The 24,819-nt window shown below is 48.1% G+C and overlaps 1 protein-coding gene across 18 annotated transcripts in view; it reads right to left on the reverse strand.

Moving 5' to 3' along the window:
- ZNF536 (zinc finger protein 536) overlaps positions 1 to 24,819 on the reverse strand; it is a 431,212-nt gene that overhangs the window by 403,373 nt on the left and 3,020 nt on the right. For 5 of the 18 annotated variants that reach the window (XM_034638008.1, XM_034638020.1, XM_034638005.1 and 2 more), the window contains exons 1-2: positions 24,704 to 24,792; positions 23,640 to 24,098 (exon numbers count right to left, since the gene is read on the reverse strand). The exons of 4 other annotated variants lie outside the window; for them this stretch is intronic. The gene's annotated coding sequence lies outside the window, so the exon portion shown is untranslated. Of the gene's footprint in view, positions 1 to 23,639; positions 24,099 to 24,703; positions 24,793 to 24,819 lie in introns of those variants that run through there. 9 more of the 18 variants (XM_034638015.1, XM_034638009.1, XM_034638016.1 and 6 more) reach the window with 7 other exon arrangements.

Raw genomic sequence — 24,819 nt, forward strand, 5'->3', positions numbered from 1 at the left:
AGAGAGCTCCTGTTGCTAATAAAAATCTCCACAGTATCACAGAGGAAAACCAGAGCCAGCAAACATTCGTCCTCACCCGGGTCTCTCTGTGTATCTGTGTCGCCACCCAAGCCGGCCCGCGTTGAGCCCCTCTTCTATTCTCCTGTTTTATATTGGTAATCATGTGAATTAGATAATTACTCATGGAAAATGTGATTAAACATACATCGCTATTGCCAATACCGAATCGTGAAGAAAGGGCATTTCTGCGAATTGCTTTTAACATAAATAGCAAACTGGGCTTGTAAAAAATGTCCAATTAAGCCAATACCTAATGATAGATGGGCTGATCCTATGACTTGCTAAGATGCAAATCGGAGGCAGGAAAAATGAGGGCTCGGGTGAGACATCCAGGATCTCCATTCCCACACAAAAGATGTCTTTCCCCGGGATGCTTCCAGAATTTCACGAACTCCTGCAAAGTTGAGACTCCTCTTTTCCCTCGTCCCTACAATTAACTTTCTGGGGGGCCTTTAATTCTGCGTGCTGCGGGAATACTTTCAGCACACGTGTAAAATGGGGCGATGAGGAGGGAAGGAGGAGAAGAGAGACAGACATGGGCTGGAGACACAGGGCTGGAAGGGGGAGCAAAGGAGCAGCTGCCCCAGGAGGCAGCAGGACAGCGGAGGCCGTGACCGGCCCGGCCGGCCGGCCTGCAGAGGCTCCTGCCCTCTCCCCCAGCCAGGGTCTCCTCTTGATCCCAATCACCGCCGGAGCCAGGAGGCCACGGCCAGGGAGGCTGCTGCCAGCAGCATTTTCCTTCTCCCCTTCCCTGACTCACCAGCCCTGCTTTTCCGTAAATCTTTAAGCCGAGCGCACATATTCTCCCGTGACAGCGTCCATGCAGACGAGGATCTGCACCCTACAATCACTGATGAAATTTGTATTGACTCCAAAATCAAAAGTAATGAGAAGAAAATTGGTTCACAGCCTGACCCGACAGTTCCAGACTGCTGTATTGAAGTTGCAGAAAGACATTTTTTTATTGTCTCCAGATTTCAATTAACGACATCGAGCTCCCCCATCCTCCCATTATTAGTTTGAACAGAAGATCAGATTTAAGAAGTTTCACTAAATTAATTACTGTAATGGTATCTTGCATTTCTGGAAAACCTTCCTGTTTTGTAAAGGGAAAAGATCCCTTTTACAAACTCTGGGCGACGAGGAGTCCCCTAACCTGAATGAGCGTGCCCTGATATGTGTTCTGTACGTTCACGTATGTGCTTCTGGGCAAAACTGCACATGCGTGTAGGACACGCCAACTCAGGGCAGGGTCATGAAATCCTAGACCGTCAGAGCTGTCATTATGTCCCTGCAAAGATTTCTTGTTAGACTTTAGTGCCAAGCTAGAAGGTCTTATTCTCATCCCCCAAGCTCTTAAACCATATGGTCCCCCCAAATTAATAATAATAGTAACCCCACGATTACCCTGAAAGCCACAAAGGAGAGCTGTCCTCTTTTGAGTGAAGAGAGAGAGAGCGAGACTATATCCACAGACACTATCATTGCCCCTATCTTGAGTAAAAATGCAAATTATGCCACACGGTGCTAAATTATTCTGGGATATTTCATAATGTGAATTAATACCCACTAGAGGCTAAGCCGAGATCATCAAACTCATTTCACATAAGACAACGAATTTAACCACCCGTGACTCAATGAGTGAGAAGTTAACACGCTATCCAGCAACACTAACCACTCCAAGGTAAATTGTCTTTAAATAAAATAACCCATTTTAAAGACTTTTCAGTCCGGGGCTAACTTTCCCAGATCTCACCAGATGGCAGAACATTTAATGCTCACGCTTTCGGTTCATACGATGATGAAAATTATTTCTATGGGGATCAGACTGCATCTAGTCACCATCTTCTATCAAGACCAAGTAAAATCCTATTTCAATCAAGGGAAACCAGAGAAACAAAAAGCACTCTGGTACTTCGCCATCTCTGCACAGTTGGGTTACCAACTCCTTGTTTGCTAAAACAAATGTCACATTTTCAATCCACATTTGAAGGTCCACATTCCAAAGGAGGTTTCAGTGATTTTTTTTTTTCCCCAAGCAAGAACAATCAAATTTAAGACAACGCTCGGGAAGAGGGGGGGAAAAAAAATCAAAGGATCTCTACCCCAACACCAAATGTATCCCTAAGGCACTCGAACAATAGGCGGGCTGTGTTCCTACCCTGAAATAACACCGTCCATATGAATCCTAGGAATTTAGTATATCTGACAGTTTCTCTCAACCACCCATAACATTCTTTCCTGTCTCATTGGAGCTGGCAAAGGAGAATTCTGTAATTGAGTGGTACAGAACATGTGCCCTCCTTGCTAGAAGATGACAGATGGATTATAAAAACTTCAAAGCGGAGCATTTGTAGCACCAGGGGAGAGATAGTGGGTATTTGAACTCTCCGTCTTTACCCAGGAGACAATGGCACTCTGACATGGAGCATATATCAAGGAATGGTGTAACTAGATAGACATAATCTTTCTTTTCACTAAGTATTTAACATTCTGTTAGGAACAAGTTTCAGCCCTACTAAAGTGCATCTCATCTTCACGCTAATCGTCGTAGTGCAAGGGTGACACACCCCCCCCTTCGATTGTGGTTAAATCAGTTCTTTTGCAAACTGATTTTTTTTTTTTTTTGAGAACAGGAAGAGCTTCTGCTTTGGGAAGGAAAAAAGTAGAAATTAAACATCGGGTTGGGATTAGCGTCTTTTCTGACTCACAAATCTGATGAGGTTTTTATTTGCGACGCGTGTTCCCCTTCTCTATGACTAAGGAAGGGCTCTCACACAGGGCTCGTGGACCACATGCGACAAATTGCCCAATTCGGAGCACAGCCGTGACTCACCTGAGCCCGGCGGAAGCGGTCACGCTCCCCGCCGTGGCCCCAGAAACCAAGCTTCCCTGCTTCTCCCTTCCACCCTCGCCCAGGCAGGACACATACAAGCACAGCCAATAGGTGGGGAAGGCACAGGCTCCGAGTGACACCATCGTTCCCTTCTGCTCGATCATCTAACCCCACATGTCAGCTGCAAGAACAAATCAAAACGAGGCAGAAACATGATTCCTGAGCAATTCCTGAAATCTGAGCTCTGCAGTATAGTGCGAGGATGGGGGACTGGCCGCTGTCGATATGGCCCCGATGACAGATCGAGTCCGCGGCCCCAAAATACTGCTCCACACTGAAGCCCCAGCTTCGAGATGACTCGCACTGATGTGATGAATTATAAGCCCCAAAAAACCTTAAATTTTCTATGTCTTTTAAAATTTTGATAGAGACATAAAATGGCTTATAGAATTCTAATTATAGCAACAGACTTCAAAAAATGTCTCCATGCCAGAGATTAGTGAATCAAAGGCACATTTTTTAAATCAATTCTTGCTTCTGAATATTAACAGTATTTATCATCCATACTGCCCTCTGGAAACACCAGCCAGGATCCCTCTCCACAGTTGACGAGGAGGGTCTCCCGGCGGTTATGAGGCCGATCAAATGAGGAATCCCAAGGGTGGAAGATCTGCCCACAGTGCAAACGTCCCACCTGGAATGAGCCCTGGGTGCAGGAATCACGCAGGAACTGATGGCCACTCTTTCCAGCCCTCTACTGCCCACCCCCATCACCACCCCCACCACCATCATCATCACCGCAAAATGCTCTCTACCCTCTTTAAAGTACTACAAAATAAATGGAATTAAAATTAAATTACTTTTACGAGAATCACAGCAACTTTTTTAAAATAATGAAATACGTTCTGAATAGTCCCACTGTTGAGAATCATTTCTCTTCTGCTCTGCCTGTGTAGGCACAATGAAATGCTTTGGAAACTACCAAGATGATGTATCTGGGGTCTGACCAAACACTACCTGTCTTGGTCCCCAGCCCACCTCGACACCTCAGCCATACCATCATGCAAGCAAAGGTTCCTGCTTTTCGGGATACCTTTATGCTTGATTGTTGATGCTCCGGTGCCAGGTGTCCCAGACTACATGGGTTGCTTGTAGTTGTATCTACCCCCTCCCCCAAAAAAGTGAGACACTTGTCTCTTAAGCTTATTTCACAAGGTGGGCAGAAAACAACTACGAGTCCCGAAGTCCATTTTCATGGGCCTTAAGGATGCGGTTGGCATGAAGGAGATGGGACGGGGCAAAAACCTCCTGGCTCCACCCCTCGGCACATGCACCTGCTTATTCCACACCCTGGAGTCCTTCTCCAGCTTCCTCTGAGACACCCAAGGCCCATAGGAGACCAGTGGTGTGGTCCAGAGCCAAGGCCAGATGGACAAAAATGTCAGGGGGAATTCCCTAAAGGGAATAGAAATTGTTTTTAAAGGTGGAGCATTCAATGATTTTTTTTTTAAATTTCAAGGCCAAACTATGCCTGGAAGAGGTAGCAAACTGTTGAGGTTGTGAGGACATCTGTGTGTTTCCACTCACGCTCTGCTTTCTCGGCATATTATAGAAAAAGCCAGTGCACTGACAAATGCAAAAGCCTAAACCTTTACCTGAGACCATTTGCACCCCCCGTAACCAGATGGGGTTTGGGAGCCCGTCTTGCGTTCTTACCATCGCTTCATAATTGCCCAGTTCATGAAGGGAAGAAACCATCATGGGTGCCGAGCAGCACGTCAGAAACGGCATCTGGCTGGCGGGCCTCCAGCGGTGGGCGTGGGGCCTCATAGAGAACTGTGACCCTCCCGATTCCTGCCACCCCAGGTTCCCCGGAGAAGGCTCTGGGATCAGGCAGCCCATGTTCCCCACTGACAGACAAGCCGTTGCTGACTTGTGGGATGGTGGGGAGCAGACAGGCCCCAAACGTTCATCAGAGAGGCCATGAACCAAAGCCCTGGGTGGCATGATGGACAGAGGTTGTGTGCCTTGAGAGACTCCCTCAAAATGCAGAGACGACAAAAAACGAAATTGGATTTTAAAGTACTTGGGACTTGGTATCTGCTTCCCCCTCTCCTCCGCCAAAAATAAATAAATAAATAAACAAACTAAATAAATAAATAACAAACAAACAAATAAAGCATCAAAACAGTTATAGTTGGAAAAATCAAAACAAACTCTGTCCTTATAGTTACTATGCCCTTTAGGGCCTCTGAATCACGCAGAGGGAGAGCGTGGAGAGGAACGAAACCATAGACCACTCGGTCTCTGGGGAATCGAATCGAGAGGCCTCCCCTGGCCCTGTGTCCCCATCCCTCCAGCCCTCCACAGACTCCAAAGCTCAAAGACTTCTCAAAGCAGCAGAATCTTCCCGGTCTTAGCGCCCAGCCCCAGCAAAGCCCTGGGCTGTGCGGTGGCCAAAGTCATCAGCTCCGCCAGCCACTTTACCCGAGACCCTTTCAGAGTCGACCTGCAGCAAAGGGCAAAACACGCTCCTTCACAAAATATATGAAAGCACTCTGGGGACAGATGCCAGAGAGACATGCCCAAACACCTGAAATCCCACCAGTGCTTGCTACTCGCGGCTCAGCGCCCCACGAGCTCAGCCTGAATGTGTCACAACAATGTGACAAACCTTTAAATCACCCATTAATGTATATGTTCCCTGCAGAGGAAACAGAGACCTCAGCGTCACCAGAGGGGAAGGGGTACGGTCTTTGAAGGAAGCCCGCGCAAGAAAGCCCTTTGTAAAAGTGTATTTTCCTCTTTCTTCTTTACACTGATCTTCTGCCATGGTGGAATGTAAACACCACAGGAATGGACAGAATCGTGAATTAAGGATTTGGACGCCTTGCTTTAGAAGTAATCTTCAAAGAATGCACATCCCAAACATCAGAGTCGCACAACAAGGCTCCGAGCTGCTGTGACTGCCTGCAAAACGGTACAGGTCACACCTATTATTACCAGTCGGGTCCTGAATTGCTTTTAAAAATCAATAGAAAACATGTTCTTACATCTTGTCTACTTAGCAAGAGAGCACATCCAGAAAGCGCTTGTCGTTGCGCAGAGAAGAAACCATTGCAAGGATGTCCCCCAAAACGTTCCTAGCAGGGGGTATAAATAGGAACTCAGTTTTTGGCAGTCACTCCCCTAGATGCTTCCCGGGGCTAAAGGCCCTGGTGGCTTCGTGAACCGTCTACCTCCCTCACCTGGCCATCACCTGGCCCTCCACCTTCCCTCCCCAAGAAGGCACAGGAAAGCCAGTGCAGAGCACCCAGAAACTCCCCCTCTGTTCCTTTGGCCAAATCTGAGTAATCACAGCCGTGAAATAAACAGTGAGAGAGGTCCTGTGGGCAGGGATGGCGGATTTCCACCCAGACTCAGCCACTTGCTCTGAGTGTCAGTTTTGGTTAATCACTTGGTACTCGGAGCTCCAGGTTCCTTGCTTGGGAAATCAGATGACTCCACCTCCCAGGACTCTTGAAGATCCAGTGAGGAAGTACATGTGACATTACATGTAAGGTGTGTCCCCGTGGAACATCCTCTCCCCCCCCCATTTCTAGTATTAGTACCTCTGTGACGATTAGCATCACCATCAGTACTGGTACTGCTCTTAGCATCACAACTGTACTCCAGCATTCATTTCCAAGCCTGCGGAAGCACAGTGCTAGGCACGCAACCAATGTTTGCTGAAGAGTTGAAGGGAGAAGGGTATTTGATCCAGACAGCTCATCTTTTCCAGGAAAACTCAGGCAAGGGCATCCCCCAGACCCAAAGGAAAAACCCACAAAATAAGTTGAACATGCTTTTGTGAGCTCAGGACCCAGAGCATCCTTTAAGATTAAATCTGTATGAAAAGCGCAAAAGTCAAATGCTGAGCGATACATTAATTATGCACAGCCAAAGACCTGGGAGAGGTTAAACCCACATTCAGCAGCAAATTGAGTTCTTTTATTTGATATGAAATCTGTGCCTGGTGGTGATCGTCCTTCCTGCTTAATGTCACCGAACTTCTGGGGCCGGGAGGCTACTAAAAAGCAAAAGGGCTAGACATCCGTTTCCTCGAGTCTTCCTTAAAGGAGGAAATCTAACAGGTGTCAGAAACCATGGCTTCTCAGAACCACTGCTGGCCAAGGTCAAAAGTCAGGCGTACCCAGAGCACTGTTGCTAACATCTAGCCCCACTTGCTCCGTTAGGGAGTTATAAAGAGTATTTCTAACTCCTGCAGAATGAGCAGCAGATAAGGTGAAAGGTTAGAAGCCTCTTTCCCATCATACATGCTCACTGCAACTAGACTTTTCTAGAACATTTCCCCAACCCCACCACGTAGGCTCATTAGTCATCCAAACTTTGTAAGCTTGTGTTTTTTTGTTGTTGTTTTGCATTTTGTTTAGTACTGTTTGAAACCACACGTTCTTAAAATCACAGTTGAGGCTGTTTTGAATCATGGCAATTCCATCTTCTACGATTTTCTACTTGGTTTCAAGTCAAGAGCAAAGATTCCACCCTCACACTACCTGTGGTTCTTACATGAACAGAGTCAGGTCTGTTCTGCCCAGTGTTGATGTGTGGGGACACCAGAAAAAAGCCTCAGTGGACTGACGTCAGATAAAGGATTTGCAGGACTTCCATTGCCCAGAGTGGGGTTCTCTGATGCTGTCACCTTGCCCTGCAAAGTGACTGCTTCTCGGGAGGATAAGTATCTGGAATTATCTCTGTGATTGTAGCCAGGAATACTCTTCTGATTTTTGCAAAATGTTGCCAACTTAGGACAACCTAGAGAAAACCACTTAGGCAAGGAAGACGGTGTGCTAATAACTAACTGCTTCTCCACCTTCATTTCATAAACTGTCGGGCAGGACTGGAAAGGGCCACGAGGACCAACTGGCATCCCTGGACAGCAGCACCAGCTGTAAAACCGGAGTCTCGGAGTGGAGGCCCCAGGTTGGAATGTTTAACAAGCCTCCAAACTATTCCTTTGTCTACCAAAGTTTGAGAGCCATTGGTCAAGCTCACCTCCCCTCATTTGACGGATAGGAAAACAGACTTAGCCCAAGTGACTCACTGATGAACGGCCAGGATGCAGACTTTTGCGTCCATCCTACATTTGACTCTGAATTGTACACCTGCCTACCATGGAGACCCACGGCAGGCACTGCTGAATATGTATTTTATTTGTGTTCACACGATCAGGTAGTTGAAACACGGCAACTGAGCAGGAAGCTGGAGGAAGACGGTGGTGAGGTACACATGAGTCAGCCAATGTCAAAGCCTTGATGGGAAACTAGAAGAGCCAGCTTCCACCCAACTTCTATCGGGAGATGGAACTCCCCTCCTTAAAGAGGCAAAGAACAATAGGTCATCACCAAGAATCAGAACACCAAGGGATGTCTCCTTTCACCTGATCAAGACACCCAATCATGATGAGAGCTTCATGCCCAAAATGTTCTGCCTTCAAGCAATAGCGGTTTCAAGTCCCCCTGGTAGAGTCCTATGGTCTTTATTTTAAAATATAATTAGCCAAAATGAGTACTCATTGAAATGAAAAGAAAAGAAAAAACCAACCGACTAGATAACAAGTAGTTTTTAGTCCAAGAGGTCTGTAAGTCATGAATAATTCACTGGGGAATGATTCTGCATCTTTTCAGAAGACCCAGGTTCCTAATCCTCATCAATCATTTATTAAGGTTTATCACATCCCTCTCCCATCCCGAACCCCTCCTGCAGGTGTCAGAAACCCTGTGGGGGAAGGGATTGAGGAGCGTAATGGCTGCCAGACACTGACATGCTAAGGGAAGGCAAGGGAAGACCCTGTCCTCAGAGAGCTTGCAATCTCGCACAGAAGAAAAGATGTCCACGGGGAAAATAAGTTGCTATTTAGCTCACAGAGTAAACAAATAATATGGACCAAAGGAAGAAATTTTATACGGTGCAGGAATCTTCTAGAACAGGCAGGTGGAAATCAAGATGTGTGGGATATTCATTCCCATATTGCTCTGTCTATAGGAATTCATGGTTGCTGTTGACCTGTGGGGAGGAGGAGGAAGATGAGTGTCTCCAAGGCTTTTGGAAAAGAGATTCTTCAAGCTGCACCCGCATTTTCAAGCGCCCCAAGACGGCAGTCACTTGGGTAACAGGATGTGACCTAGGTTGAAAGTCCTTTCTCCCCTTCTGCAATCATCCTCTGTGATTCGAGTGTCTCGTTGAAGCCAGTGGGGTTACTCCACCTCACTCATCAGTCAGATGAGCGCCTCACCAATCAGGGAGTCAAGACGACATCTTCTCCAGGCTTCACGACTCTTCTGCCCAGGGACCCCCATCAAGTGCTGCCAAAGACGACAACGCCGAGCGACTAACAACTCTGTCTGTGTTAATCAGGGCCCCACACAGCTGGCTCTCAGCGGTGACAAAGAACCCAACGAGACTTCTGCGTGCCCGATGTACTGATGTCAAGGGAGAGGCCCGTCGCAGAGACCGTGTGGCCAACCTTGGATGAGGTGGCACGGGCAGGGAAATAGCTGGAGACAAAAGGCCTCTGTGGCCCCAACTCCATCCAGAAGCAATACCCTTGTTTAAGCCGTACCCCCATGAGGGGAGAAAAACCTGGCGATCACACTAATGTATTTTCTACATGAACTCTGATAGATCATGGCAACCTCTCGGTAGTCCGGAGAAAGCCACAGCTGCAGTTTCCATCTCCAACAAGGAACGAAGGCTGTGTCAGGGGAGAGTTCATTGCAAGACACAACACTATTCTCAAAGGGTCAAGGGCAAAATCCCAAATCCATATTTTTCTTTAGAAAAGCAGCATTCTTTCAAAAAAAATATGTATTAATCTACTGCTGTTGCAAGTCACTGTTCTAGGTGCTGGCAGAAGGGTCCTCAAGGAGACCACCAGGGTCCTGGCACTAGGGAGTATAGTGCTGGTGGAGGAGGGCAAACAGGCACCCAGGCTAACAGTTGATGAAACCAATAAAGACAAATCCCAGGGAGGAAATAGGACAATGAGGTGGGAGGTGACCAGGGCAGGGCAGAGGAGGACAGAGGCCAGCAAAGGCCTCTCTAAAGAGGTGGCATCTGAGTGAGACCCAAGGAGTGAGCAGAAGAGGCCAGTGTGGGATGGAGACCAGAAGGTCCCAGTGAGGGATGGGGATCAGAGGGTCCCAGTGAGGGATGGGGATCAGAGGGTCCCAGTGAAGGATGGGGACCAGTGAGTCCCAGTGAGGGACGGGGACCAGTGGGTCCCAGGACACCTACATCCAGGGAATGGAGGGGAGACAATGGGACAGAAGAGGCACTTATTCAGGCTCCTGCTGGGCGAGAGGGGGACCAGGGGCAGCAGGGTGGGAGATGGGGACAGCAAAGTGGACACACTTAGACCACGATGGCTCCATCCATCAGCCTGAGCTTATCAAAACCCTCCTCATATGGATTTTGGCCTCCTGGGCTGCACAGTGGCCTCAACCCTAGCTTCAGCCTATTCTAAATCTTTCTAATGTTCTCCACTGGCGTTTCCCAAAAGGAAAGAAACACCGGTCTCTTCTAGCAAACAAAATCTCTGGGTAATGCAAGGCCGGCATGGCACTGCCCTGTCTGCTCAGGTGGTCATAGCTCTGCCCCGTTCCCTGGCCAGGTGCTGGTCAAGATGTTAACTAGCCAGATCACCCCTTGAGGGAGAAGCATCCAAAGGACACTGCAAGGGGCAACAAGCAAAGAGAGCCGGCTGAGGCTGTCCCATGATGCAGCAGTCTAGAAGCCTTTGTCCAAACAGAGGAAAGGTGAGGCAGCTGCAGGCAGACATCGAGTTTTGAAATTCTTCTGTAATTATGGCTTTAGTCAAGAAAATGCACATGAGTTCACAGGATGATAAATATTAGCATGCTTCTCCAAGTTCAAGTGAGTTGTCAATAAGACAATTAAAGCAGCATCAATAATGCGCACTGGGTGTTATTATCTGCTATTCTAAATCCCAGGCTTTTGTGATCTCTGGAAAACAAAGGAGGACAGGCAGCGGTGATACAAATACTTTTTTGCACAAGTGCGAGCTGTAATTCGGCCTTACTGTAACAGCACAGAGCCCGGGGGGCGGGGCACGGACCACCCCTAAATGTTACAGGAAGAACGCGGGGTACTGCAGGACGGGATAGGGAGAAAGGACCGTTACAATGGGAAATTAGCAATCCTGTGTCTCAGGCAGATCAATCGCTTATATCACGTGACCCCAGTCAATAGGAGCTTGACCAAGTGCCAGCATTGACCTTAGTCAACTGACAATCGGTACTCCGAAATCAGAAACTCTAAATTCTTCTAGAAGAAGAGAAAGCTAACTGAAACTTCCGGTGAAATTAATAAACATGAATGAACATGGCCATTGAGAGAGAGAGAGTGTGTGTGTGTGTGTGTGTGTGATAAAACAGGACAACCGTACACACACACACACACACACACATACATTCACATAGAGATATGCACACATATATATTCGTTTTTATGAAAAACCATATAGTATTGTGCTCAATTGGAATTTGCAATGAACAATCCCTTGAATACAAATTGCATGGCAAAACTTTTTCATTGTTCCCTGAAACAAAAACTTACACAATGCGATCTCTATACATCTGCGGAATCAAAAATCATTTTCCTCCAAAAATAACTTGCAAAGCATTAACTGCGCTGGAATGAGAGTAGATGTTAAAACTACTATTTGTTGACAATTTGTGATTTAGGATTGAAGAGAGAAGTTTTCTCCAAATTAATGAGCCAGACATAATAGAGCAGTGTCAAAATATTGACTTTATTTTATCCTACCTATTGTTGGCACTCTTCTCTTAGTTGGAGAAAAATATAATTTTTCCCATTAGAGTTATCATTGTTATTATTACATTATTTTCTATTTATTATGGGAAAGCCACCTCATGTCACTTTTCAAGATTAATATGGAACAATCACATGGAAAGTCGTGATAGGGACTAAAAATACCAAATGCTTCCCAGACAATTTTCACTATAGACTGAAATATTTCTTAAGAGGAAAAGAAAAAATCGTTGGTTCAAATTTCATAAAATATATAAATTTAGATCTATATTTATATACTTGGGTAAAAATATCATTCCAACTAAAGCTTAGAAATTAAAAATAATTATATTCATGCTTATATAGCTTACTTGACAATAATCAAATTGACGGGTGGACAACTGCCAACATATATTTAGAACCGAACAGGTAAAATTAGGGGAAACCCTGTTTAGCAAGTTCTGTTCCTCTAGTCCAAAGCATTATTTTTTTGTAGTGCCCGTAAACACTTGTTCTCTTAATTCATGATAGATTTTGGTTAAGGAAGGGCAAATATTTAAACAACTTTCCTGAAAGTATAATGAAAGTCATGCACTTGCTTCCATAATTTTTCTACCGAGTCATTTACATTTTAATATTTTACATCGAAGTTACAATGATGTGAAATACGATATGTATGCAAGACTATTTGGAATGTTTACTGTTATATAATGAAATTTACTTAATCATTTAAAACCAAATGATGAAGGGAAAAAAAGTTCAGGATCCCAAAAGCCAGGACACTCTTCATTTTCCACCAAAATTTTCAATTCAGTTAAATTAAAAAGTTGCCATTGAAATCATGTAGGTAAGGAACCAAAGGGGCCAGGCGTGAGATGAAAATGTGTACTTTGAAGTTGAACGGCAAAAGTCTTCTTTGGACCTACAGGTGACAGAAACCAGTACCTAGTTTTCCTGAAAGGGGAAGTTGTTCAGGACCCCCAAGAAGGAGCTGAGTGGTGAGAACCTCCTCACACAGCCAGGACACCTGCATCAAATATAAACTCAAGGTGTCCCTGTGTGGGCAGGAGCCCCGCTCCAGAGTGTGTCCTCCTCACCCCTGTGCTCAGCGCCCCCCACACCACCTGTCACCTGGCGGAGGCGCTGCGGCTCGGTACACAGGATGGAAAGGGATGGAAGGGAATGTGTCAAACTCCCACAGCCATGCAAGGAAACAGGAAATTTGAGCTGCCGATGTCAAACTCAAGATGTGTCCTCTCTCCTCTGAGTGCATGAAATATGAACAAGTATAACCAAGCAACGTATAAGAGAACTGTCCAGTCAAGGGACACCCCAAAAGGGGAGGGGGGGAAGGAAGGCAGAGGGGAGCTAGGCACCAAAGAACTACTCAAGAATCTCAACAGAAACTAGAAGGTAAGGGAAGAGCATGGTATCATTCTTTATCTTTGCAGCTAACTTTAATTTCTAGCTGTTCTATGTGCCTGGCACAGAGTAGCCACTCAGTGGATATTCGTAGAATGAATGAATGAATGAATGAATGAATGTTAATGATTCATATAGGAAGAAGAATGGATGCAGGGCCACAGAGGGAGACCACCTAAAGGAAGATATGGGCTTTAAGGCCCCAGCAGCCACTGGACACGCCCCAGCAGGAAGTGCCCCTCCACAGGCTGTGCTCACAGCAGACCGGAGGTCAGCCCAACTGGAAGACTTCTCCTTCCCGTACAAAGAAGGAAGACTGCACCATTCTCTGGGGAGCAAGGCACACCCTGCTCCCGTCACACTGGACTTCTTTATTCTCAAGCCACCAGATCTTTCCAAGCTTAGGGATATGGCACCTGCTGTTCCCTCTGCCTGGACATTTTCCCCAAACTTTGCTTTGCTGGCCCCTTCTCACCCTTAGTCCTCCAAGAACACCACTGGCCACCGAGTCAAAAAGGAGCACCCCCTCCCCGTCCTCTTCCTCTCCAGGACCCCCAAGAAAGAGCTGGGTGGTGAGAACCCCCTCGCACAGCCAGGACACCTGCATCAAATACAAACACCAGGTGTCCCTGTGTGGGCAGGGACCATAGTCTTCATGGTGATGATTGAGATGGAAATACACTTGTGTCTCTCTCCAGTCAGGAAGTACGGATGCCAGGTCCTCAGCCCCTAGCACGGTGAGTATCTGCAGGATGAATGAGTTTGAGAGAATGAACCACAGAGCTTGGTGGTGCTGCCGAGTGACGTGAAGAAGCAAGGGCGGTAGGAGACCCACCTCCCATGGGCTCTGCTCCCACCATCTACTCGTCCACCTCAAGAAGACGTGATTCCTACACTCAGAAATGATCAGAACAAGGCTCACCCTTCAGGGACCAAGGAATGAGTATGGTAGAATCTTTGCAACTGAAACAAGTCTGTTGGTCTCATGAGCCTTGATTTTCCAACTGCTGTATCTGTTCCTGAAAACCCTCCTTTCAGAGGAGGTCCAGGCCAGGTGCCAAGAGACCCAGTCCAAAGGGCACATGCGGCCCACATGTCACAGGCCCAAGTGCCATTCAGAGAACCCAGCATTACCATCAACCAACTGCATGGTGCTGGGCAAGTCACCCCCCGTGGATAGGCCTCCCTGTCTCCATCCCAAGGCAGAGGATGTTGGAAGGATTAAATTAAATGATATCTTGCATTTTAAGGCCAAGGCCACTCCTGTAATAAGCACTCAATAAATGCTAGCAGTTTATTTATAGGACCCGATCTTGGTTTCAAATTTCCCCCAGGAAGATGGGATCTTGCTTCTTAATATAACATCACTAGGGTATTCTTTACTTTCGAACGATGGCTGGCATTTTCCTTTTGTCACAGATTTGGGATCCCTTCCGGTGAAGGAAAGTCAACCCCAAATTCTACCTTTTCCCCTGAGGGAAAAAGTAAAAGAGTTATGTTCAACTCCCCACCTCTCTCGTGGGTGACCCATCCTGAATGCAGTGGCCGGAAGTTCAGCTCAATTTTATACTTCATGCTTTAGCATCAGGCTCCCGTGAAATCAGCATGGGATTGTATGCCTGGACGCAAATTAGGTGAGTCTCTCTCTCTCTCTCTCTCTCTCTCTCTCTCACACACACACACACACACACACACACACACGTGTTAACCTGGAACCTGGAGCCTGAGAAATCATCAGTGCCTTCACTTTCACTTTTATTGATATAACAGCTCCAAAGTGATTCTGCTCCTGTTCACAGCACGCATCTTGCCTAAGACCCAGAATGCACTTAATACATACTTTGTAAAAGAATGAATGAATGAATGAATGGATGGATGAGTGACAATGCCTCCTTGGGGTTTTTGGCTTTGGTCCAGGGCAAGGATAAAGAGCAACACCCATCACGTTCCCACCAAGATCCCAGCAACCGATAGGGGCGTGCGTGTGTGTGTGTGTGTGTGTGTGTGTGTGTGTGCAGCCTGGAAACATGGTGCTAACATTTCATGGATTGGAGTGAGAATGTTTGTTTAGTGACAAACCCCACCCCCACCCCGTGCCCCTCCATGAACTCAGCTGACCCCTTAAGATGCATCTTCTGAAACATATAGGAAATCAATCAGCTGATACTTATTGATCCCCGGGTAAATAACTCCAAAGGCCGGCCAGGGAAACAAAGGAGGAAAGACACTTCTCAGCAAGGCTATGCGAATGACTGATGCCCACACTTTCTGGTGGGGTTTCCATTTCTAAAATATTTAACAAAATGTATAAAACAAGCACTACTAGGAGCTGGCCATTTGTTGAATAGCTGGTCTCCAGCCTCATTAATTAATCATGTCCTCTTTTAATCCTGATGACGCAATGAGGGAGGAATTATTCCAATTCTACTGATGAGAAAACTGAGGCTTAAGGAAAGCAATGTCCTGCTCACAGAGAGCTCATCCGTGGGGAAGCAGGGGTCGAACCTGGCCCCATCTGACTGGTTCTGAGCTCTACATCACTGTGTCACACTGCTTAAAAACAAAACAAACAAAAAAATGCTTCCAGCTCTTCCTCATTTACAGACTTGATGTTTCCAGCTCAATGAAATAAACATCTTAATCATGGAATGAGGATGGGAGCAGCTCTAAAAATTAAATTATGCAAAAAAACCTAACCTATAGATATTGATATATCAAGCAATGCATGTACGATGTAACCCTTGCAAAAACATTTAATTAGCAAATAAAAAGCACATAAAGAATTTCCTCTTTAGACTCTCCTTCTTCAGAAGCAATGATAGAGTAAGTGGAAAAAGGTACAACATTTCCTTGAGTTAATCTAAGGGTTAAGGGCTGGCTGATGATAGAGATTAATAAAAGGAGGGTGCCCTTGGCTCCCCAGTCCAGCAACGATTCGATCTGCCTGCCTTCGAGATGGAGATGATGGGCAAGTGCAAATTACCATATTAGAATTTTGCAATGGATTCTGCTCAGCCCTCTGATTCCTAGAGAAATAAGCACTCTACCCCCCAGCCTCCCCAGGCCACCTGGCCCCTTCACAATGACCTCCGCAGGAGGCCAACCTCCACCAGCAGTGAGTCACAGAGGCAGATTCCAACTCCAAAGTCTGTCCTGAGGAACGAAGCAGCTGGAAACCACTCATTCTTTAGATCAATGAACAAATTATTTTATTGAAGGTGGTATTTGGAGATCACACACAAGAATTACATGATTTCTATCTCAGCAATATTATCATGCAAAGGGAGAAAAAGTTTTCTTAACAGCAAACCGCAGCCCCCACCCCCCCCCCCCCCCCCCCCCCCCNCCCGTCGTCTTCAAGGTCCACACATGTGGGCCTGGTATTTTTCACCTGAGCAGCCAGGCTCCTAATGCCGGCAGGGCAAGCAGTGCCTGAGGAACATCTCACACACACAGGTCTAGCTCCTGTCCACCTTTTGAGATGTGAGGGGGAAACCTGAGCTGCAAGTGGCTGGTATCGTTGAGATAAAAGGGCACTGTGTCAAAATGCAGCCATTTCTTCCGGGAAGGCTTGGAAAAAATGGAACATCCTCGAATATCTGGAATATAGGACTTGACCTCACCAGACAGCCATCACTCAAGAGTAAACATACCAACAGGCACAGCATACACATCCCCCCAAAGACAGGACGTATCACCACTTCCTACGTCACAGAAGCATTGTCATGGGAAATGCCTATCAGATGACCAGACCCTGGATGAGTCCCTCATTTGTCACGCACTCAGAAAACCACTGTGTCTTCCTTGGGGTGGCAGCACTTGCTAAAGGGGGCATGGTCCCTTACAGCCCTAATCAACACATTTCCAGATGATGTGAATGTTTGCATGTCTTCGATTTCTTCTGCCCCCAAAATATGCTAGATGAGAATTTTAAACGGAACTAAATTCCCATGCACCCCCCCACCAGCAAACTTCAACAAAAGCTCTCCCGACATACTTCCAGAATGTGTGTGCAAAGGGTGACACAGCTGAAAAGAAATTGGGGGGGGGGGAGACCGAAACAAAACAAAACAAAAAAACACACAGAAAACAGATATTAAGTTGTCAAGTCAATGATCTCAGAAAAGAATTGCAGACAGAGTGTCTGGCGTTTTGCTTAAGAAATGGAGCATCTGAAGTCCGCGAGAGCTCCAGGCCCGCCTGCGGCTTCCGAAGGCTCCGAGCTCCAAGTCCAAGTCCAAGTCCAAGTCCGGAGTGGCGGGTAGGGCTCAGCGAGAGGAGTGGCCTCGAGGACCAGCGGCCTTGGCCTCGGGCGGCCCTCCACCATCAGAGGTTCGGCTGTGCAGATTAAATCCTTTCATGTCCGCATGTGGCTGCTTTGCTCCCTCCCCGCGTTCCCACACTACACTTTTCCACCTTTTGAACTCCTCTCGGGCTTTGGGAGCTGGGTTGCCGCCCACCGGCGCTGCCCCTTTCGGGTGGAAACGTTTGTGCGTAAAGTTTCTCAGCTACTGCGAGAATCCTGCACCGAGTGTAATTAGCACATCCAGCCATGTTTCAGCAGTGAGATGCTCTCGGCTCGGTGCAGATTCAAGGCTGCTGAAATAACCACTTGGCGTCCACAGATTACAACCCCCAAACTGGGAGCCCTGGCCGAGGAAGCAAAATAATTAAAGCACTTTAGCTGTAATTTCAATAAGATGGCCCACCCCCTTCAATAGGCTTCACAGAAATGACAGCCTTTCTGTAATAATTTGGAAGGCTTTGCCTGACTTGACTTTAATAGATTTTAAAAGAGAATGAGATTTTTTTTAAGAACAAAAAAAAATGCCTATGCCACTTTTTTCTCTATCCAGGAAGGAAGAAATGTTTTTAGCTATTTTGAAAGGTAAAATTAAACAATCGAACTATTCAAAGACATGGAATTTTATATATAATATGAACACATTCTGGGATCTGTTTGCTTCTCTGGAGCTGGTAGTTTAGCTGGTACAGTTTCCAAATATTTTCTTCCTCTTGAAAACAAATTTACGACAATGCATATGTTCTCCCAGTCGCAGGTCCCAGGGTACATTTTTAACTTCCACATGGGAGGCTAGTTGAAGAGGCCCAGAAAGGACGATTCTGTCACCGTCCACGCGGGGTGTTGTAGGGGGAGGCAGGAGCGCAGACTACGTACACGGCACCATCTCCCAGGTTAGTCCTGCTGGCTTCAAATCCTCTCTTGGCCTTGCTGGAGCCTGGTGGCTGCAACAAGTGTCACGCTCCCCAGTTTGCCCGCTGGTCAAAGTGCGGAGGGATGCCCTTTACAGGGTTGTTGGAAGAACTCAAGACGATAACGCATGCAAGGCGCAGAACGCAGGGCCTGGCGGGAGGCACCGTGCACAGGTGCTGATGCTCTGGTCACCTCTGCACACCTACACGGAGGTGCCCCAGACCCCCCTTCCACAGATGCCCAGAAACGACAGGCATAAATGCTTACTGAATTACAGAAAACCCCCGAGGGCCCGACAATCTAGCCCTTCCATGAGCCAAAATCCCATCCAAATCTATGGGAATTACGTGGGAACCTCAGATGTGCAAGTGAGAACATCATTATAATTAAGGCTGAATGGGCATTTCTGTGATTAATCTCGATTTGAGGGACTCTATGGGTTGGCTTTCCAACCTAAATAGGGCTACTCCATCCTGCGTCAAGAGTCTGTGTGCATGTGTAATTCGGTAACAAAACAACAAAAAGCTAAAAAATCATGAGGGAGGCTGATGGTCGCCGATGGATGGAAAAGGTGGAGTGCAGCAGTGGGGAGCTGGCAGACCAGTATGAGGGGTGGAAGAATCAGCAGGGAGAGGGAGAAGCAAGAGCCAAGCCCACCTCGGTAATGAAAGACCCAGCTAAACACAGCTCAGGTAATCAAAGCTATAATGCGTTGATAGAAAACTTGCAGGTTAATGTCAGCTCAAGCCTACGGTGATCATTTTTCCTGTGTCAAAATGGCACTTAATTTTCTCATTGTAAAGCTACAGAGTAAGAATAGGTAGGTAGAGGAGGGGCGAAAACCCTACAAACTGGTTTTCCTTCCTGCACCTCTCAATGCCCCTCAAAGCATCCTCACGATGTCCCTGCTGCCATGAACCTGGAGGCCCCTGCCCCTCAAAGAAAGAAGGCTTGCCTTGGCTGGCCAGAACCTTCCCTTCCTGCCCATGAAGCCCCCTAGCCTGGTGTCAGAAGGCTGTGGACAGCCTTCTTGGGTCAGTGATCACATCCCAGGGGTCCTGCTGTGAGTGCGCGTCCAGGAAGGGGAGATGCTCGGCTGCAGTGGAGGGGTGAACCCTGCCCATTCTGGAGACAGACTGTATTCCTACAGCCACCGCCCACCCCTCTCACTGCCTGAGGTTTCCTTCCTGAAAGTTGGGACAAATATAGCACCTGTTCTCATAGAGAGGTTGTAAGGATTAAATGAGGAAAGTATTTAAAACCCATGCCTACCACATAGTAAGTGCTCACAAAAAAAAAAAAAACTAAAAAACTAAAAAACAAAAACAAACAAACCCATGATCCTCATCCCACAAGCAGGGCGCCCAGCCTCAACTCTGAGACCAAAAACTGTTACTTTGCACTTCTTGGTTTGCATATGGCATTCAGGGGGCCCAGAACCATAGCTCTCACCCACAGGGCCATTTTCAGGGTACAGCTGATGTAAAAAGAGAGTTGAGCCCCACACCTTCGCTCCAGATACCCTCCACCCATGATTCCTCCACGGCAGAAGTCCTCCCTCTTCTCAGATCCCATAGGCGCCCCTGTTTGGTGCAGGGCCCAACTTCCTGCTGTCTCAGGGCCCTGGGACGTATCACTCTCCCCCCCATCCTGAGCTCTCTCTGAGTGTGAACACTCCCTGTGCTCCGGGATGGCCAGGACAAGGCCTGGCACGTGGAAGGCCTGGGAAAGGAGCCTGATTTCCCCCCAGGGGACACATGGAAATGTCTGGTGACATGTGTCATGGTCACAACCGGGAGGTGCTAATGGCATCTAGGAAAAGGTCAGAGGTGCTGCTAAACTCCTACAACGCACGGGACAGACTCCCACAAGTGGGTAATGCCCACAGTGCCACTGTGGAGAAGCCCTCGAAGGTCTAGAAAAACAACACTCAGGTTAGTCTAGCAAATTCCACCAAAGGTCTCCCCCTGAATCTTGTCTCTTCAGGCTGATAAACCTGACCTCCAGCGGGCTGAGAAGCTACTAAAAGCCAAGTACTCAATGTCCTTTGCCATTGCAAAACTCCATTACAAGAGAAAGACCAGAGATCTACAATGATTTTGAAAAGTGAAAGTTGGTGAGGGGGATCCTCAAACAGCCAACAGAGCCAGCTAAGACCAGCCCTGATCTCCGCACCACCAAACCCCATAGCAGAAAGTCAACGGAAGCCTGTGGATGGCGTAAATTGGGCAGGAAGGCCCCCCTGCCACCCCCAGGCACCGTGGAGACCCAAGCTGGGTGGCTTGCTGAGTAGCCCAGCTTCCATCCATGTCTGCCCTTATATGGGGGGAAAAAATGGGTAGGGTAAGGAATCTAGAGAAAGTGGCCTGTATTCCCCAGGGTCTACACCCTGAGGACCTATGCTCCCCTCCGCTGCACACACAGCCTCACCAGCTCACTCATCGGCCTTGAGTAACACAGCTGTGGGCAAGAAGGAAATCAAGCCGTTACAGGTGATTCAAGCAGATAACACCCTGCCTAGCCCATGCATGCACACGGAAGCCCATGCCACAAGCACACACACACGTACACACCCCAGCATCACCACAACTAAGACCTCAGTCTGACTGCGCGCAGGACTCCCTAGCGTAGCTCGGCTGCTTAAGGGTAGCTGGCTGCTTGAGTGCTTAAGGGCACTCAGTGCTACTAAGGGTGGCCCAGACAGTCTAGACCTGAGTCTCCTTGACAAAAGACCTCTCTCCCAACAGCTCCCAACCAGGTACCACTCAACAAGGTAAGACACACAGTGAGCCCCCGCAGTCAGGCAGAGCCTTCCACCCCACCCCAGAGCTGGGACAGCTTCTTTCCCCGTCCCCCCGCCCCGATGTCCTGCCATGCACACCCAGGAGGGAGCATGCCAGTGTGAGGGCAGCTGTGGTTTTACAGAGAAAGCCCCTGCTTCCGAGTCCTTCTTAGCAGAAGGGAGTCTCTCCAATGCCAGTGAACTCGTGCCTTGCTTTCAGACTTCACCATCCAGCCTTCACAGCCTGAGAAGGCCACCTGACCACAAGTGTCCTTCCAGCCCAAATCTAAGGCCTCCCTGGAGCCAGGATAGAGCAGGGGCACTCACCTGCTCTAGGTTCTGGAAGAGATGTTCTGGGACTTCTGTCCTCAGCACGGACAAAAGTTGACCCGGACAAAGCTCACTTCTCTTGCTAAACTTGCGTCAAGTCTGACTTTAAATAATGCTGAGAACAAAATACAAGCTGATATTTCAGCTTACTTAAAAGGCTTATTAAAAACACTAAATCCAAAGATGTTAAAAAGCTATAATTGTCCTCATTCAAACTGGAAAAATAAATCTATTTGCTTTCTTCTTTTATGATCCTCGTCTAAAAAAAAAAAAGTTCATCTATATTCTCGTATCACTGCTGTCTTTCTTTCCCTCCATTCAAGGCACTTTAAAAACACCTGTGCCATTCATAGCCAACTTTTGAGCAAAAGGCAACCACGTCTGGGGAAGGCTGTTTAACTCTGATTTCCTTATGCCAGAGATAAGCTTGTCTTGCTCAAAAAGTAAGATGGAGTTCAGAGTTCATTTGAATGGGCTTGTGGATTTTATAGGTCTGCGCTGATGGAAATTTCTTTGGTTACCTAAGGCAGAGCAGACAGCCTAATCGCTCCGCTTTCTGGGGCTGAGTAGGCAGTGATTCCACATCTCAGCACTGCCTTCGGGACCCAATGGGTAACTGTGGTTAGTAGGGCTGCCCATCCCGGCCACCTCCCTGTCCTGTCCCATTATAGGGGTTACTGGCCTCCGGCTCGGACCAGAGCAGCATGACTGTCGCTCCCTGCCTGCCCGAAGCCTTCCGTGCAGATAGCCCCGGCCAGCAGTTAACTTGCTGAGTTGTGAACATCTCAAGCCTGCTCAGAAGTTAAGCACTCCAGGCACAGAACAAGATGGGTTTTCAGAGCAGTGGTCCAAGAGAATGCAAATTTATCGAAAGCACTTTCTCCAGGTTTTCCATAATTAGCATTTATGTCTCCAAGAACTGTCTCCCCGAACCCAGTTTAGGGTGAAAGCATTTTAGAGACTTTCTCTGCAGATGACATATGAGGTACTAACCTTTTTTCATATGCCCAGATGTTAAGTTCATTTTCATCACATTTATGCAAATTTCATTTGAACAGTAAATCAAAAGAAATCTTAAATCATTGTACACTATTTAAAAATCCACACTAAATCCGGTTTACTTGCAGTGATATTAACATAAAGTCACAGTTAAGGGACTGAAGGTAGGAAGCAGATGTCACAATTCCCTCTTCCAGAGATACCTGGGGTCCTGGCCATCCATCAGATCCCATCTCTCTGCCTGGTCACAACTGGATTCAAGTTTTGCCAGATTAGAGGTGTTCCGGAAATGAAAGCCTTCTAAAAGTTTTCCAAACTATAGGACAACAGGGGTCTCTGGGTCCAGGGGCCTGTCACGCATGTCAGTGCCTGGACTGAAACGGGACAAAGTTCAAAGGCAAGGGCCCAGTGGTGAGACTTCTGGCAGCTCACTCCCTCCTCAGTGGGGGGAAAAGTTAATTCCTAGGGCTCTGCAGGCCTGCATTTGTCAAGGCGCTGGACGTCAGTGCTATCATTACCAAGCAAATCAGCCAGGCGGTTAATGGTGGAATCAGGAGACATTTGCACTCTGCTATCAGAATGACATCATAACTAAAGCAGCCTTCAGCCAGAAGCCCTGCTTCTCCATAAGCAGAGGCCAGAGGGCTGCCGGGGGCGCCCCCCTGTGACTCCCCAGGCTGGAAGCTGAGTCCCTACCCTTTCCAGGCAGGGTGGTGGGCCCAGCCCCCAACAAGTTTCTAGGCAAACAGGAACTAGGGTTACAGTTTTCTCTCAAGCTATTCGACTTTCCCTCAGGTTCTGAACACTGTAAATAATACTAATAATATATTATATATTTTTAATAAAATTAAGGATACTATAAAACCACTTTCCTCGACAGGCCAGGGTTGGTATTTTATTAATGCAGCTACATTTTGGCTATAGCATTTACGGCATTTCCAACAGAGCTGTCAATCTCTCGGTGACCCTGTCTAGCAAAGAGGCTCTGCACTCTCTCCTTTGAGCAACAGAAATAAATGATGCTGGGGAAATGGGGGGGCAAGCTTAGGGAGAAGCCCTTCCTGCTCTTGTTTTGGCTGCTTTTCTTTTTAAAGCACAGCCGATCACACACACACACACACACACACACACACACACACACACGCACAGCCAGAGACACAAACCTTAGAATAATGGGGGAAGCATTTGGCGACGAGCTGCCTCCGCGGCGCGGCGCGACGAGCAGCCGGCCCCGCTCGCTCCCTCGCTCCCTCGCAGCTCTGCCCTCCACGGCGGCGGGGACCGACTACTCGCCCAGGACCCGAGATGCCCAACTCCACCGCGCACCAAAGGTAGCCTCCCGAGTCTCGCGACAGGTACACGCGTGGCCCAAACACCTCACCTGGCCCGAGAAGTCGGGAGACAGAGAAGAAAAAGTTCTGCGAGCTGCCAGCCGGGAGCCCCGGAGCCCGCGGCCGCAGTCCTCCCGCCAGCGAGCAGCCCGCAGCCGAGGCCCGCCGGCAGCGCGCGGCTCCGGGCACCTCGCTGGCCGGCTTTGCGCGCTAACCTCGGGGCGCGCCGAGGCCACGCCAGGGCACTTACTTGGCACTCGCTTTGGAGCGTGCAGGTCTTCGCGGTGTTCACTTGGGTTTTCAAACAAGTTTCAGGGAGGAAGAAGGAGGCAAAAAAAAAAAAAAAAAAAAAAACCAATTATGCAAATGGGCTCCGGACTGGGAGGCGCGCGCTGGATCTGACGCGGCTACTGTACGAGTTCTCGGAGCAGCCCCGGGCCGGGCAGATTTATGCGGGCGCGTCACGGCTACGCCAGGTCCCGCCGCCGGAGCATCTCGAAGTTAATTAAAGCGGTAATGTCCACTTTCCCGGCGACCCTCCGTGCGCGGGTTTACTGTTTCACCGTCCAGCCCGACCCGGGCGAGGGCGGGGGCGCCTTCCCCCACGCCTCCCGTCCTTCCCTCTTCTTGCTCCCCCTCTTTTTCCTCTTTCTCTCCCCCCCTTTTTTCCTCTCTTTCGTCTCTTTAAGTCGCCTGCCTTCCACTCAGTGAACAATGAACAAAGATGTGAGTGATGGGAAAAGATCGCCCCCTCCCAACCCCAGCAGTGAGCAAAGCCGGTCTTAAAGTAAAACCCAGTTGCTAATATCAAACTGGGAAAGAAAACAGTGCGTTCCCAGTCGCCCCCCCCATACCCACACACGCACGCACGCACGCTCACCCCACCCCAAGTTCACCTAAGCCCTGGCTGGGGGCGGGGGCGCCAAGGCCAGGGCTCCAGGGGCTGCCCCACTCGCCGGAGACACCCGGGACACCGGAGACGGGGGGAAGCGAGCGCTCAGGCCGCTCGCTT

Source organism: Ailuropoda melanoleuca, chromosome 12 (genome assembly GCF_002007445.2).
Source record: "Ailuropoda melanoleuca isolate Jingjing chromosome 12, ASM200744v2, whole genome shotgun sequence".
Classification (NCBI taxonomy): Eukaryota; Metazoa; Chordata; class Mammalia; order Carnivora; family Ursidae; genus Ailuropoda; species Ailuropoda melanoleuca.